The sequence below is a fragment of the Ornithorhynchus anatinus genome, chromosome X2 (genome assembly GCF_004115215.2).
Source record: "Ornithorhynchus anatinus isolate Pmale09 chromosome X2, mOrnAna1.pri.v4, whole genome shotgun sequence".
NCBI lineage: Eukaryota > Metazoa > Chordata > Mammalia > Monotremata > Ornithorhynchidae > Ornithorhynchus > Ornithorhynchus anatinus.
In genome coordinates, this window is record NC_041750.1 from 18,192,592 (window position 1) to 18,210,396 (window position 17,805).

Here is a 17,805-nt window from a genome sequence, read left to right on the forward strand (position 1 = left end):
ACACGACAATTTCAGGTTATTTTTCTGCAAAGTTTGTGAATTTAGGGATGGTTGGCAACACTGCCAGATGATTGCATTTTACATTTTAAGGAAAGGGAGAAGAGAAGCCAGCAGATTCCAAAGCCAACTTTAGTAACAATTTTTAGCAAGTTTAGGCGACTAGTAAGGCTCTGATGGGAAGAAAAGCTAAGAGGCAAATGAGTTCAAGATAGTTCCTAAGTCAATCAATAATATTTATTGACCTCCTACTGTGTGTGGAACACTGTACTAAGGGCTTGGGAGAGTACAATCCAATAGAGTTGGTATACACAGTTCCTATCCTCTTGGAGTTTTCAGTCTAGCAGAGGAGCCAGACACTAAAATAAATTGCAGGTAGGTGGATGTAATAGAGTATAAATAATTGGACTTAAGTGTTACAAGAGTACTCTTAGGTGCAGGAACAAAATATTTCAGAGTGGGGGAAGAAGTGAAAATTGGAACCAAGATACCATGTGGTTGAGTTACTTTATGTAAAGATCTGAAGAGCAAATGGGAAAGCTACAAAAAGCATTGTCAGATCAGTAAAGAAGAGAATTCTCAGCTCTGCCAGAACACGTTTTCACTACGGATTTTGAATAGAATGACATTAGGGAACGTTCTTCCTCCCACACACGTCTTTTGTTATTATTGTATTTGTTAAGTGCTCACTCTGTGTTAGCACTGTTCTAAACACTGGAGTAGGTACAAGTTATTTATTATGATAGTAGTTGTTAAGCGCTTACTACATGCCAAGCACTGTTCTAAGCACGGGAGTAGATACAAGGTAATCAGTTTGGACACAGCCCATGTCCCACACGGGGCTCATAGTCTTAATCCCCATTTTGCAGATGAGATAATTGAGGCACAGAGAAGTGAAATGACTTGCCCAATGTCACACAGCAGACACATCATTCGCCTCTACCACCCTCTCCAGATACTTGTTGCTGTCATCTACCGCCCTCCTGGTCCCACCTCCAACTTCTTCAACCACCTAGACCCCTTTCTCACCTTCCTTCTCTCCTCTCTGCCCACTCTGATCCTCGGAGACTTCAACATCCATATGGATGTACCCGATGACTCCTCTGCCGCCCGCCTGCTATCCCTCCTCGACTCTGCTGACCTCCTGCTCCCCCATACCGTGCCCACTCACCGACTCGGTCACACCCTCGATCTCGTCATCTCCTACCGCTGCACTATCTCCTCCCTCTCTGCACTATCTCCGACTCTGAAATCCCTCTCTCTGACCATAACCTTCTCACCTGCCTCATCTCTCACACTCCCTCCCCCTGCAAATCTTTGCTACTGCCCCACAGAGACCTCCACTCTTTTGATCCCATCCGTCTTTCCAAAAGCATCTCTCCTCACCTTGCCGCCCTGTCCTCACTTCCCACTCTCGATGATCAGGTCTCCGCTCTCAACTCCACCCTCTCTACTCATCTCACTCTCTCTCCCCCCTTTCCCTCCGCCACTCTCGCTCCACTAACCCACAGCCCTGGATCACCTCCTCTGTCCGCCTCCTATGCTCCTATGCTCGAGCTGCTGAGCGCTGCTGGCCAAAGTCCAAGCACCAAGCCGACCTCACACACTTCAAATTTAGCCTTTCCTGCCTTAACTCTGCCCTCTCCTCCGCCAGGCAAAACTTCTTCTCCTCCCTCATCGACACCCATGCCCGTCACCCCCGCCAATTGTTCTGGACCTTTAACTCTCTCCTTTGGCCCCCTGTTCCTCCCCCTCCCCCATCTCTCACCCCCAATGATCTGGCCACCTACTTCATCACAAAAATCAACACAATCAGGTCTGAGCTCCCCAAAGTCACCCCTCCCCTTCTCCCCTCCCCCCCACCAAACCTCTCCCCTACTTTTCCATCCTTCCCTGCAGTATCCTCAGAGGAGATCTCCTCCCTCCTTGCAAGTGCCACCCCCTCCACCTGTGCCTCGGACCCCATTCCCACTCACCTTATAAAAAACATCGCACCTCCCCTCCTCCCTTCCTTAACTTCTATTTTTAACCACTCAATCTCCAATGGCTCCTTCCCCTCTGCCTTCAAACATGCCCACGTCTCCCCCATCCTAAAAAAACCCGCTCTCGACCCCACTTCCCCTTCCAGTTATCACCCTATCTCCCTACTACCCTTCCTTTCCAAAATCCTAGAACGAGTCATCTACAATCGCTGCTTAGAATTCCTTAACTCCCATTCTCTCCTGGACCCCCTCCAATCTGGCTTCCGTCCCCTCCACTCTACCGAGACTGCTCTCTCTAAGGTCACCCATGACCTTGCCAAATCCAATGGCTCCTATTCCATTTTAATCCTCCTTGACCTCTCTGCTGCCTTTGACACTGTCGACCATCCCCTCCTCCTCCACACCTTATCTCACCTTGGCTTCACGGACTCCGTCCTCTCCCAGTTCTCTTATCTCTCTGGCCGGTCATTCTCAGTCTCCTTCGCAGGCGCCTCCTCCCCCTCCCATCCTTTAACTGTTGGAGTTCCTCAAGGGTCAGTTCTTGGCCCTCTTCTGTTCTCCATTTACACTCACTCCCTCGGTGAACTCATTCGCTCTCACGGCTTTGACTACCATCTCTACGCAGATGACACACAGATCTACATCTCTGCCCCTGTCCTCTCCCCCTCTCTTCAGGCTCGCATCTCCTCCTGCCTCCGGGATGTCTCCACCTGGATGTCAGCCCGCCACCTAAAACTCAACATGAGCAAGACTGAGCTCCTCATCTTCCCTCCCAAGCCCGGTCCTCTCCCAGACTTCCCTATCACCGTGGATGGCACGACCATCCTTCCCGTCTCTCGGGCCCGCAATCTCGGTGTCATCTTTGACTCGTCTCTCTCGTTCACCCCACACATCCGATCCATTACCAAGACCTGCCGGTTTTACCTTTACAATATCGCCAAGATCCGCCCTTTCCTCTCCACCTAAACGGCTACCTTACTGCTACAGGCTCTTGTTATATCCCGGCTAGACTTCTCTCTGATCTCCCTTCCTCCTCTCTCGCCCCGCTCCAGTCTATTCTTCACTCCGCTGCCCGGCTCATCTTCCTGCAGAAACGATCTGGACATGTCACTCCCCTTCTTAAACACCTCCAGTGGTTGCCTATCAACCTCCGCTCCAAACAAAAACGCCTCACTCTAGACTTCAAGACTCTCCATCACCTTGCCCCTTCCTACCTCTCCTCCCTTCTCTCTTTCTACTGCCCACCCCGCACGCTCCGCTCCTCTGCCGCCCACCTCCTCACCATCCCTCGGTCTCGCCCATCCCGCCGTCGACCCCTGGGCCATGTCCTCCCGCGGTGCTGGAATGCCCTCCCTCCTCACCTCCACCAAACTAATTCTCTTCCCCCCTTCAAAACCCTACTTAAAACTCACCTCCTCCAAGAGGCCTTCCCAGACTGAGCTCCCCCCTTTTTCCCTCTGCTCCCTCTACCGCCCCCCCCTTCACCTCTCCGCAGCTTAACCCTCTTTTCCCCCCATTTCCCTCTGCTCCTCCCCCCTCCCTTCCCATCCCCTCAGCACTGTACTCGTCTGCTCAACTGTATATATTTGCATTACCCAATTCATTTTGTTAATGAAATGTACATCCCCTTGATTCTATTTAGTTGCCATTGTTTTTACGAGATGTTCTTCCCCTTGGCTCTATTTCTTGCCATTGTTCTTGTCTGTCTGTCTCCCCCGATTAGACTGTAAGCCCGTCAAACGGCAGGGACTGTCTCTATCTGTTGCCGACTTGTTCATTCCAAGCGCTTAGTACAGTGCTTTGCACATGGTAAGCGCTCAATAAATACTATTGAATGAATGAATGAACATGGCAGAGAGGACTGTGAGCCCAAGTAGGAGAGAGAACAGGAATTTAATCCCCATTTTACAATTGAGGAAATTGAGGAACAGAGAAGTTGAGTGATTTTCCCAAGGTCACAAAGCAGGCAAGTGGCAGAGTTGGGATTAGAACCCAGGTCCTCGGACTTCCAGGCTCATGCTCTCTCAAGTGCTAGTACAGTGCTCTGCACACCGTAAGTGTGACTGACTATGAGAAGTTGGACACCACAAAATCCCTATGGATTTTCAATTTAGTATGGCTCCTGATGAAAAGGAGACATACCAGTACTTAAAAGAGTTCATGATACATAGTAAGTGCTTAACAAATATGCTAATAATAATAATATTTTAGTAAGGTTTTGAACATGGGGAGAGTGGTAGTCTGTCCCACTGGACAGACTGGGGCTGCGGGGTGTGGGTGTGCTCCAAGCCAGAGGGAGGATATGAGCAAGGCCAGACATGAGTGAGGCAAAATCAAGGTAGAGTGAGTAGGTTGGCATTAGAGGAGCTAAGTGTGTGGGCTGGGTTGTAGTGGGAGATTAGCACAGTTAGGTACATTGGGGAGAACTGATTGAGTGCCCTAAACCCAATGGTAAGGAGTTTCTATTTGACATGGGAGATGAATGGGCAATCAATCGAGGTTTTTGAGTAATGAGGGGATGTGGACTGAATGTTTGATTAGGAAAATAATCCAATCAGCAGAGTGAGATGTGAACTAGAGTGGAGAGAGACTCGAGGCAGGCAGGTCAGGGAGGAGGCTGATGCAGTAGTTGAGGCGGGATACGATAAGAGTTGGGGCCAGTGTGGTAACAGTTTGGATGGAGAGGAAAGAGCAGATTCTAGAGGTGTTATGAAGGTAGAACTGACAGGAATTGGTGACAGACTGAATAATAATAATAATAACATAATTACGGTATTTAAGTGCTTACTATGTGCCACACACTGTTCTAAGCACTGGGATAGATACAAGGTAAACAATTTGTCCCACGTGGGGCTTACAGTCTTAATCTCCATTCTACAGATGAGGTAACTGAGGCACAGAGAAGTTAAGTGGTTTCCCCAAGGTCACACAGGAAGCAAATGGTGGAGCTGGGATAAGAACCCACACCCTTTGACTCCCAAGCCAGTGCTCTTTCCACTAAACCATGCTGCTTTCCTATTATGTGGGTTGAATGAGAGAGATGAATCAAGGATAATGCCAAGATTACAGAGGATAGAGGTCTTTTCTATGGTAATGGGAAAATCCAGGGGAGGAGAGGGTTTTGGAGTGAGAAGAAGAGGAGTTATGTTTTGGACATGTTAAGTCCACAGTGTCAGGACATTGAAGTAGAGTTGTCCTAAAGGCAGGAAGAAATTTGAGACTGCAGAGAAGAAGAGTTTGGGGCTGAACAGGTAGGTTTGGGAATCATCTGTGTAGAGATAATAGTTGAAGCAGTGGGAGCAAATGAATTCTCCAAGCAAGTAGATGAAAATGGAGAATAGAAGGGGACCAGAACTGAGCTTTGAGGAATCCCCCCCGCCCCCACCGCCCCAGTTAAAGGGTGGGAGGCAGAGGAAGACCCTACATAAAGAGACTGAGAAGAAGCATTTGGAGGAATTGGAGAAGAAACAGAAGAGGACAGTGTCAGTGAAGCCCAGGTTAGCCAGTGTTACCGGAGTGTTGAAGGCAGCAGAAAGGTTGGGGAAGATTAGGATGGAGTGGAAGCCATTGGATTTGGCAAAAAGGAGATCATTGGTGACCTCAGAGAGGGCACTTTCGATGGAGTGGAGGGGCCAAAAGCCAGATTGGAGGAGCTCAAGGAAAGAATTGGAGGAGAGGAAGTGGAGGCAGCGGGTACAAACAATTCGCTCAAGGAGTTTGAAAAGGAATGGTAGGCGGGAGATGAGGTGGCATAATTGGAGAATGCTGAGGGGTCAAGAGACCATTTTATTAGGAGAGAGGATATGTGGGCATATTTGAAAGCAGTGGAAAATCAATGGAGAGAATGTTTTTGACCAGAATGATTGGATTCATTTTAACAAGCTGTAACTACTGTCAAAACCTATTAAAAATGTAAAAGCCTCAAGCAATAAAACACTCTCCTTGTATATTTTGGAGTCTCCATCACAAAAGAAAACACTCAGAACTACAGGAAACAATGCATTGCACATACATGTTTTGAACCCCTAAGGTCTTTCTCATCAGCTCCGTGGTTTGATTTCTTTCGTGGAAAATTAGAGGAAATACAGTCTGTAGGATAAACTCAGACCAATCATTTTTTGGGATAGGGCTCAAAACCAGGAGATAACACGGTCTATATACTGTCCTTTTGCAAGCCAAAGCCTCCAAAAGAAAACATTCACACTACCTTCCCTCTTCTGATAAAAGGGATTGCTATAGCCCTTTATTCAACTGTCAACTCCAGCCCACTGACAAAAACATACTGTCAAATCCCTTCTGCTTTAATGGCTTTTGAAATGTCCCTATTTCCTACTGACACTTAGGTCAGGACATTTGGCTGCTACAACTGACAACATGTCAGGGACTAATCATGGTTGTGGAAAAGAAAACAATGTCATGACTCCATAAACACTGTAAAATGAGTTGGAAATAGACATACAATGAATGACCATCACACCTATTTTGACTCATCATTTCTCTAAAGAAATTTTATTGTATTCGATTGAGACATACGATTTCTTCTATTTAATAACTTTAAGGACCTTGCATATCACCACAGTGGGAAAAAAGAAATGGCGTGACCTTCAGCCTTAAATGAAATTTCCCTGCATTAGCTACTTTCACCGAAACTCAAATCCTAACCTTGACCTCTTATCTATTCCATACATTTGGTAATGTGGAAATGTTTGCAAAAGTGTTAAAGGCAGATTCAAATCAATGAACTGTACATATGACATAATTCCAGACCTATACATTTGGCAGAATGGCAGGAAAACACTTTCCTATACACATTGATGTAACCAACTGTCAGACCTGGGATTGTGATTTAATGTTGTATTATTGGTGCTGCTACAGACACCTCCATCTGAAATTGTCCATTCGCATCACTTGACTGGTTCAACCACAGAACCCAAGTGCCTCTTGCTGGCAAAGGTGAGCACTTTCATAACATATACAATTGTTACTGAAGAAGAGACAACATAAGAAGCAGTGTGGTTCAGTGGAAAGAGCACAGGCCTTTGAGACAGAAGACCTGGGTTCTCATCTAGGCTCTGTCACCTACCTGCTGTGTGTCCTTGGGCAATTCACTTAACTTCTCTGTGACTGTTTCCTCATCTGTGAAAGGGGGAATCAATACCTGTCCTCCCTCCTATTTTTTTATGGTATTTGTTAAGCGCTTACTATGAACCAGGCACTGTTCTAAGTGCTGGGGTACATGCAAAGTAATCAGGTTGAATACAGTCCATGTCCCACATGGGGCTCACAATTTCATTCTCCTTTTTACAGATGAGGTAACTGAGGCACAGAGAAGTTAACTGACTTGCCCAAGGTGACGCAGCGGACAAGTGGTGGAGTCAGGATTGGATCCCAGGTCCTCTGACTCCCGGGCCGGTGCTCTAACCACTAGGCCATGCTGTTTCTACTTAAACTGTGAGCCTCACGTGGGACAGGGATTGTGTCCAACCTGATTAGACAGGAGGACATGGGTTCTAATCCCAACTCCGCCACTTGAGCAAGTCACTTAACTTCCCTGGGCCTCAGTTGCCTCATCTATAAAATGGGGACTAAGACTGTGAGTTCCATGTGGAACATCAGGATTATCTTGTACCTACCCCAGCACTTAATACAGTCCCTGGCAAATAGTAAGCACTTAACAAATACCACAAAAAAACAAAAAAAGGATTAACTTTTATGTACCCCAGTGTTTCGAACAGTACTTGACACATAGTAACTGCTTAACAAAATACCATAATCATCAGTCATCATACACACAATTGTAAAATTTTGTTAGTTTGTTAGAGCAGTACAAGGAAGCCCAGAGATTCTGCTACTTGTCTTTCATTTAGAAAAATAGAGGGGTAGAAAAGAAAGTCCTGTGGTATATAAGTCCTTAGCTACCCTCAACGAGGGTCCCCAGTATTGCCCATCAATTTAAAAACACACACACTCATACACATACATTGGCTTGTATTTAGGTGTTCAGCAGAGGTGAGAGGGAGGCTACGGTTATGAGATAATCACATCAGAAACAGACCTTGTCCAAACAGAGCTTGCAGGCTAATAGGAAGAGAGAACAGGTACTTTATCCCTATTTTACAAATAAGGAAACTGAGTCACAGAGAAGTTAAATGGCTTGAGGCCATAGAACAGGCAAGTGACTCATCCAGGACTAGAATCTAGGTCTCCTGACTCCCAGACCCATACTCTTTCCACAAGTCCAATTATATCTGCACTCTCTGAGATGGACAATTAGCATGAAATGGACACAGTTCTGACTTCAGGGTCATGGGCATCAAGTCAGTGATGACCAGAGCAGTCACCTGGTCCATAATAATGATCAAAAACATGCTCATGAAGATTTTTCATGAAACGCTTAGCACTGGAGCACAATGTAAGGTGGTCAAAGGTTGAGGCACAAAGATGGACTGACTGAAGAGGACCCTCAAACCCTGCTCCACTAATGCTTAGAAATTTGGGGTATGAGACAGGTCCCCCTGGAAAGAGATCTGCCATTCAAGCTAGTCAGTCATTGAAAATAAATGTACTGCTGAAGTAGCCCCCAGCGGGCAGAGACAGTGTCTAATTCACATCGGTGTATTCTTTCCCCGCACTTAGTACAGTGCTCTGCACACAGTAAGTGCTTAATGAAAACTATTACTACTACTACTGTGAGGTCATCGTGGGCAGGGAATGTGTCTACCAACTTTATTGTATTGTACTTTCCCAAAACTTAGTACAGTGCTCAAGCGGTCAATAAATATGATCGATTGAATGATTACTACTACTAAAGAAGACATGTTCATTTATTCATTCATTCAATCAATTGTATTTATTGAGTGCTTACTGTGTACAGAGCACCGTACTAAGCGCTTGGAAAGTACAATTCGGCAACAGACAGAGAAAATCTCTACCCAACATCAGGCTCACGGTCTAGAAGAGGGAGACAGACAACAAAACAAAACAAGTAGTCAGGCATCAAGAGCATCAGAATAAAGAGAATTCTAGATATATACATGTCATTAATAAAAAATAGAATAATATGTACAAATATACACAAGAGTTGTGGGGCAGGGAAGCGGGTAGAGCAGAGGGAGGGAGTAGGGGCAATGGGGAGGGGAGGAGGAGCAGAGGAAAAGGGGGGCTCAGCCTGGGAAGGCCTCGTGGAGAAGGGGGGCTCTCAGTAGGGCTTTGAAGAGGGGAAGAGAGCTAGTTTGGTGGATGTGAGGAGGGAGGCATTCCAGGCCAGAGGTAGGACGTGGGCCAGGGGTCGATGGCGGGACAGGCGAGAACGAGGCCCAGTGAGGAGGTTAGCGGCCGAGGAGCGGAGTGTGCGTGTTAAATAAAGTAGGCTTTAAGCACTGCTCAACAACCAGTGCTAACTTTCAAGTACTCTTTACCTCCATGCACATCACTACAAACACCAGAATAGACAGGCTTCATGAGGATGTCCTGATGGCATTTTTAGCTCAATATGTCAAAAATTGAACTCCTCATCCTTCCTTCTAACTCCACTCCTCACCAGATTTTCTCATCCCTACATCACCAACCTTCCTGACTCTGAAGCCTCAAACCTTGATATTACGTTTGATTTTTCACTCTCTTTCAAATCTCACCCTCAGTCCTGTTGCTAAATCTCATCAGTGTTTTCCTCCACAGCATTTTCTGATGATTGCCTTTAAAGCATTGTCTCATCTCTTTCCCTCTTACCTAGCCACACTCTTCTGTGACTAAACACCAGCTCACACTCTTTTCTCCTCATAAACCAACCTACTTACTATGCCTTGTTCTCATTTCTCATGCCAATGACCTCTTGCTCACTTCCTTCCTCCTGCCTAAACTCTCTCCCCATTCAAATCTGCCATCTTACCGCTCCCTTCCGCCCCCGCCCCCCTGCCTCATCTTCAAAGCCTTTTTGTAATCACATTTTCTCCAGGAGTCCCTCATTAATTTTTCTTCTCCCCAGTTCATATCCTTCTACTTACCACCTCAGCACTTCTGCACTCACAGGTACCTGTAGCATTTCTGTATTAATCAACTTATTTATTTAAGCACTGACTCACCCATGTATCCATCTTTTAATTCTGTTCTCCCTCCTATCTTTTAATTCTCTTCTCCCTCCTATTTGTGATTTCTTTGGTGCCTGTCGCCCCTGCTAGATTGTAAATCCCTTGAGGGCAGGGTTCATGTCTTCTAACTCATACTTGCCCAAGAGGTTGTGGGTTCTAATCCCAGCTCTGCCACTTATCAGTTGTGTGACTTTGGGCAAGTCACTTAACTTCTCTGTGCCTCAGTAACCTCATCTGTAAAATGGGGATTAAGACTGTGAGCCCCATGGGCAACCTGATTACTTTGTATCTATCCCAACACTTAGAACAGTACTTGGCACATAGTAAGTGCTTAACAAATATCATTATTATTATTATTATTGTGCTCTGCACACGGGATGCTCGATAAATACCAGTGATAGATCGATTGATTGATTGGCATCCCCTTCTTGCTGTTTCTGTTTTGGGGGTTTTTTGGGGGTTTGTTTTGTGGGATTTTTTAAATGGCATTTGTTAAGCACTTACTATGTTCCAGGCACTATACTAAGTGAGGGGTTAGATACAAAGTAATCAGGTTGGACACAGTCTATGTCCCACCTGGGCCTCATGGTCTTAATCCCCATTTTACAGATGAGGTAACTGAGGCATAGAGAAGTTAAGTGCCTTGTCCAAGGTCATACAGCAGACATGTGGCAAAGCCGGGATTAAAACCCAGGTTCTCTGACTCCCAGGCTTGTGCTCTTTCCACTAGGCCATGCTGGTTCTGTTTCTCTGTCTTTCTTTCCTGAAGCTCTGGGCATCTACTCATGCCACCTGGTTTTTTATAGCAACTACAGATGCTTGCCCAATGCCTTGATCCAAACAGCGATGGGGCGGGCCCTGGATAGGAAACTCCTGCGCCAGATTGGGACAGTGACAAGGATTGAAGAGTGGTGATGATGGCTGGGAAGGACATAAGCAAATTTTTTTCCCAAGCAACACTGGATGCTTCTGCTGCCTTTTCACTTGGTCTTTAAACCCAAAGCCAGTCCTAACTATAGCCTGGCTTTGATGGTGATCAGTTCAACTCTCTGATACTGTTTTAATGTAGCTTCAGAGAACATCTGAGCTTTATTTTGAGGGCTGGAAGAATACAAGTCTTTCATAAAGAAGAGCTTAAAAAATGAATTCAGAACAAATCAGAACAGGAAACAGACACAGAATATTACTTTCATCTAACTGTGAATTCAGATGGTTGAGGGTGCATCAGTCAATCAGTCAGTGGTATTTATTGAGTGCTTAATATGTGCAGAGCACTGTACTATGTGCGGAGATTTCATTCATGTGTGAGTAGAGCCAAAAGACAGCCTCTTCCTCAGTGGTCAAATACAAAGATAGAAGGAGAATCTTTTCTAGTTTCTAGCCTGAGGGTGAGTAACAGTGATGGGGAAAGGAACTTCAGGAAAGGAGTTTTATAGGAATGAGAACTTAATTTTTGTGAACTGTGAATAAAGGACTCAGTAAATGATCATTCCCAAAATGTAATTTTAGTCAGAAATTGGACTTTTATTACAATCTAGATCACCCCCCCCCAAAAGGAAGAAAGAAATGCTCAATGATGGCAGGCCATCTGATCTGCTAATCAGACTCCTCCTCCAACTTCCTTGTGAACTGCCATAATGTAATTTAAAATTACACTTCCAATTAAGGTGTTTGTGAATTTATAATATTCTGCTGGTTTGGAACTCAACTTTTATATTATTTAGAATGTGTAAATCACTCCTTTGTGCAACACCCTGGTGAGCTAGGAGCTGAGATAATGATCCAGGTGTATTGTGCATAGCTGAAACATTTCTCCTTTTCTGGCAGCTTTTCAGTGAGTACACTTAAATCTAACATGATCTAACAAGAACTTCTAAACCTGGGAAGTCTTTTCTGTTTTAAACACATATACCCCCACACCCAAACGTACCCTCACCTATGTATATTTTCTCAAACTAGGCTATGAAAGTGAAATGGATCTGATATGTATTACATATACAAAGTTGTCCTCCTTCTCCCCTGAGGCTTTTCTTTATGTTACTCAATGCAGTGTTATGTCGAATGGAACGCAAAGTCAGTCTGTTAACTTTGGAACTGATGGAGATGACTGATGTAAAACCAAAGAGCCAGAAAACAACTTGAGAAAAGTACCTGAAAATGTATATTTATGATCCTATTTATTTCTAATGCACTTGAGTTCGGACAAAATCCACTGGTGCTTTCTGTGGTTGCTTGGCTAAGTCATTATTAAAGGCTTACTGTGTGCTGAGCACTGTGAAACAGGGATTCACCAGCCTATGTGTCTTTCCCTGGACCCTTAACCTGCAAGTCTGTTTTGTGGTGAAAATGGAATGGTCCCAAACAGCCAACAAACATGTTCTGAGGCTCTGGATGATTTTTTTCCCCCTAAAGTTTCTAGCCAAGGCTTGAAGGGTCATCTCAAGCTTACAAGTTTATTTCTATGCATACTTTGCTTTAGTGAGGCTTTCTCATTGATGTAGTCATACTGAGATGCTTGTTCCACCTGTAGTTAAAAGTACTGCTGCTCCTCTCCTCTTCCTAGATGGGTGTGGCGAATGGCATCACATTTGGAGCCTTCCTCAGTTCATCGCATGAGAAAAACTTAGTTGGAAAACTAAACAAGTCAAAGCCCACTGGATTGCAAAATCCTTGAGGGCAGGGATTGGGTCTCCCAACTCTATTGTATTAAATGCTCCCAAGTGCTTAGTACAGTGCTCTATATATGGTAAGTGCTCAATAAATACCACTGATTGAAAATCCCACACATCTGTGGGATGTAGAGTGGTCTGGTGAGGGAAGGAGTCCAAGTCACCATAACTCTATGAATCTTGTAATAATAATAATGATGATGATGACGTTTGTTAAGCACTTACTATGTTCTAAGTGCTGGGGTAAATACAAGGTAATCAGGTTGCCCCACGTGGAGCTCACAGTCTTAATCCTCATTTTACAGTTGAGGTAACAACTCATAGTTGTGTGGTAGCCAAACATACTGTTGGCAGAAACTAAAAAGTATCCCCCTGACCTCCCTGCCTCCTGTCTCTCCCCACTCCAGTCCATATTTCACTCTGCTGCCCAGATCATTTCCCTAAAAAATGTTCAGCCCATGTCTTTGCTCAAAAACCTCCTAAGCCTGGCCATCCACCTTTGCACCCCTTAAGCACTCTAATATTCACCCCACAACACTTAGGTACAGATCATTATACCCTATCATTTCCCCTATTTGTAACTTATTTAATGTTTGTCTGCCCCTCTAGTCTGTAAGCTCTTCTAGACTGTAAGCTTGTTGTGGGCAGGGAATGTGTCTGTTATATTGTTATACTTTATTCTCCCAAGCGCTTAGTACAGTGCTCTCTACATAGTAAGCACTCAGTAAAAACCACCGATTGATTATGGTTTTTCCAACACCAGTTGAAGTATTGGCATTGAAAAGCCTTGCATCCATTTTCAAGAAAGCAGATGAACTTATAAAATATGATTGAAGAAGACTCTAATAGAAAGAGGAGTTCAAAGGTGTACAGTGGTGCTCAGGAAGAATTAGCATGTTTCAAGATGCTTTAAGAAGAACAGAAGAAGGCTTCTGTTAAGCTTGAGTTGGACTAATTATTCACTAAGGTTGAAATACCATTCCCAGACTCATCAGATCAAACTTCTACTCTGCAGTCTTCTTCCAAAGACTCATGATCAAATTACAACTCCTTATTTATTCAATATTAACTCCTTATTCATTCAATTTTGTAATGTAATACAATTAATTAGCTTAATAACGATTAAACAGTAGTTTAATGGCATTTATTGTTACAGCAATTTGTAATATGTGAAACAATTTCACATTATTTTTTCCAGCGGCTCTGGAACAATTCTAATTTATAACATGTAAGTCTATGGGGAAAACATACCCCAGGCTACAGCCACATTTTCCAAGACTATAATCTGGCTGAACCACGGGATACGCTTGTGCTTTCGATCCCTTTGAATTCATTTTCCACCACATACAGGTTATGCCTAAAGTCAGACATTTGGCCACTTAGAGGCAGGAACCAATTTGCCTCCCTCACTCCTAGGGTGTTCAGCCGAGCCTGCCCAAACCTAAATCGAGTACTCGTAGTAAAATGAAAGATCGATGCAAACTCCTAACATTTTTGACCTTACGCTAAGCAAATCTCAAAATTTCCAAGCTTCCTATATTACAAATAGAAAGTTTGGGCGATATTTTCAGAGAGGCCATACTGTATTTACCTATGGCTGCCTCCTTTGATGTTATTCCCTGAAGCTGTTACCTCTCCTGCTTACCTTCTGGCCGAAGGATTAGCAGGAATGCTGATATGGCAAATCAAGGAAAGATACTCGCTCTTTTTTGCTGATGTCTCTTCACCAGTCTTTTTGTTCTTCTCTCTTCTAGCCTTTTGATTAGCTAGCAATCCACATTATTCATCTAAAACCCAGAAATTTTTTTTAAACCCTCTTCTTGGTCTGCAGTATCAAGCTCAGTACGTCATGCTGACGATAACAAGTGAAATAGTCAAACAGTGACTTGTTTACAAGAAAAATGATAATGATAATGATCATGATGATGATGAATGGAGTCTCCCCTTGTAAATGATGGTTGAGCCTCAGTCCAGTCATGAAAATGTTGGGGCAAAGAACCTGCGTGAAGGATTTGATTCTGGTGCTAGCAGTTTATACAGCACCACCTGCCTTCTTTCGATCCTGCCAGTCATGTCCCTCCTGGGACAGTGGATGCAACAAGGGAGTAGGCAGGCAGGGCATCACAAAGTGCAAGCCAGAATTTCATATTAAAAAATCTATTTACAGTGAAAGTGACCACAGCTTGGTGCTAATGTGATTCCTCTGAAACGTAGACCAGCAGGCAGATGCCAGGGAACTGCCTTGGTAAGCGTGACAAGCTTTGATGACACCTTCCCAACCTTCTTGTTGAACCTGTCCACCATGCAAAAGACCAACTAGACTGTAAATTCCGTGTGGGCAAGAAAAGTGTCCACCAACTCTAGTCTTGTACTCTCCCAAGCACTTTGTACCGTGCTCTGCACAGGGTAAGCCCTTAACAAATACCACTGATCGACTGATTTGTTTTTCAGTCAGAAGCCTTCACTGCTGATGCCATATTTTCCCAGGGAGCATGTCCTACTTATGTTTCATGTTTTCCCCCTACCCTACTAAAGTGAGGTGTGAGTTGTACCTCAGTGGAAACGTGAGTCAATCCTATTCCTGAAGTCAAGTGGCAAGATTGGAAATTTGTGCTACTTTTTCCTTCTGATGGCTATAAGAGAAGGTATGTTGGTGTGTGTGTGTGTATGTGTGTGTGTGTATTCGGTTCATTCATTCATTCATTCAATCGTATTTATTGAGCACTTACTGTGTACAGAACACTGTACTAAGCGCTTGGAATGTACAATTCGGCAACAGATGGAGACAATCCCTGCCCATCAACCTAACTAGCCCAGTAATGTTGTTCTTTCAGCTGATGCTTCAGCTGCAGCCATGGATTTACAGTTATATTTTTTCATAACCTCTTAATTGGTTTTGATGGTTTTCTTCTTTCTGTATTCTCCTAGGCAAAGATCACACTTGAATTTACATTCATGGTGAATGGACGAAAGGGCAATCATTTCTCACTCCCAGAATTAGGTAGAAAGTCAGTAAAAAAAAAATAATAGTATTACAGTGTGCATCTGCTAAAGCTATTGCAGATAGTAATCTGGTGTAAAAGGAAGCACGACAGTCTAGAGATATTTCATACAGCAATTAGCAGAGAGTGCAGAGCAATCAGCAGAGAGTGCAGAGCATAATACGGTAGATGTAGCATGCCCAGTTGTAAATCCACTAGGGGTCGCACCTACCTAAAAGAGATGCCTCTCTCCTTGCCGGGATTGGATTTACAGTCAAAAAATAAAAATCCTAAATGTTTTCAGCCCCTGTGAGCCCCTGCACCTCTACCTTCCCTCCTCCTCTCACCCTTTCCTCTTCTGTCTTTGGTGTTAAAATATTTCCATATTTTAGGCACCTTTCCAGTATTACACTTCATCCGCCCAGCTAATCACATGATGAAATATGGATGGACTGACATGCTTCCCTGGCAGCGTGTCTGGAACATTGAATTGCCTAAAAACCAAAGCCTGGGGAAAGTGAGGGGCATGGGACTTATGGGGGGCTAAACATTCAAGAAATTTGGGGTGGAGGGGGAGGCACGTGTACCAAATCTTACTCTGGCAACAGGAGATGAGTCTCTTTTGTGTAGGGGTGACCCAGGAAGGTTTGCAGCTGTGATGTGTAGGTAATAGTAAAGGTAATAGTATTTTTCAAGTGCTTAATGTGTGCAGAGCACTGTACTAAGATCTGGGAGAGAATGCACAGATGGGAATTAAACACATTCTCCATCAGTTTGGAGGAGAATATGTAAAATGTTTAATGGAGTACTCAGAGGTATGCATGACTTGGGTGAAGAACACTAAGTATCACTTCTGCCCTTGTCACGTGGTTTCAGGTCATCTTTACTTCTTGAAGTTTGGATCTCCATTGTAGAAAATTATGGAGAGAAACAGCTCTGCCCCAACTTTCCTAGGCCATCCCTCCCTGTTCATGCAGATTTCCTGACCCTCTACCACATCCTGAACTTGGTTGTCCAGTTTCCCTAGTTTCCTAAAAGTTGAGGAGCTGGGGCCGGACTGGGGTGGGCTGAGAGGGAGAGGAGGTGATGGCAGCTGCCATGATTGAGGTGGGAAGTCTTGCAGGAGGGAGAGGACTCCCCTTTCCCAGTTGTGTCCTGCTGCTGCCATCACCTACTCCCCAGCCAGGGCAGCAGAAGGGTGTGTGGCCACGGCCTGGGGGCCGGAGAGGAGAGGTTCATTCATTCAATCGTATTTATTGAGAGCTTACTGTGTTCAGAGCACTGTACTAAGCATTTGGAAAGTACAATTCAGCAACAAATACAGACAATCCCTGCCCACAATGGGCTCACAGTCTAGAAGGGGGGAGACAGACATCAAAACAAGTAAACAGGTATCAATAGCATCGATATAAATAAATAGAATTATAGGTATATACACATCAAAACAAGTAAACAGGCATTAATATAAATAAATAGAATTGTAGATATGTACATATATATACAAGTGCTGTGGGCAGGGAGGGTAGAGCAAAGGGAGCGAGTCGGGGTGATGAGGAGGGGAGGAGGAGTTGAGGAAAACGGGGGCTTAGTCTGGGAACACCTCCTGGAGGTGAACCTTCAGTAGGGCTTTGAAGGGGGAAAGTGTGAGATCTGTCCCCCTCCCCCACACCACTCTTCTGTCACAGCCACCACCAACTCTCCCACCTGGGTGGTGGTAATATTTGGGACTGCAGGTGGGGGTTGGTGAGTGGGGAGGAGAAAAAGTCTCAGCACAGCAGTGAGTTGCGTGGGGGGTACTTGGGAGGTGTTGCTCCCTGATCCAGCTCTAAGAATTGGTGAGCAGGAAGTGGAGCTTAGGTCGGAGGAAATGTAGGTATGGGCAGGGCAGTGGCTCTTGAGGGCAGACAATCAGGGGTGGAGAAGGCAGTAGATAAGGGTGGAAAGTTGCTCAGGGCCACTGCCAGAGTCCCTGCTTCTGCTATGAGAGTTGGACTCAAGAGTAGTGAGGTTTGGTGTCTGGAAAGACGGGATGAGAGAAAAGAATGACCAGTCCCATCCTCACACTTGCACCCCTTCTTCAGCCACTACA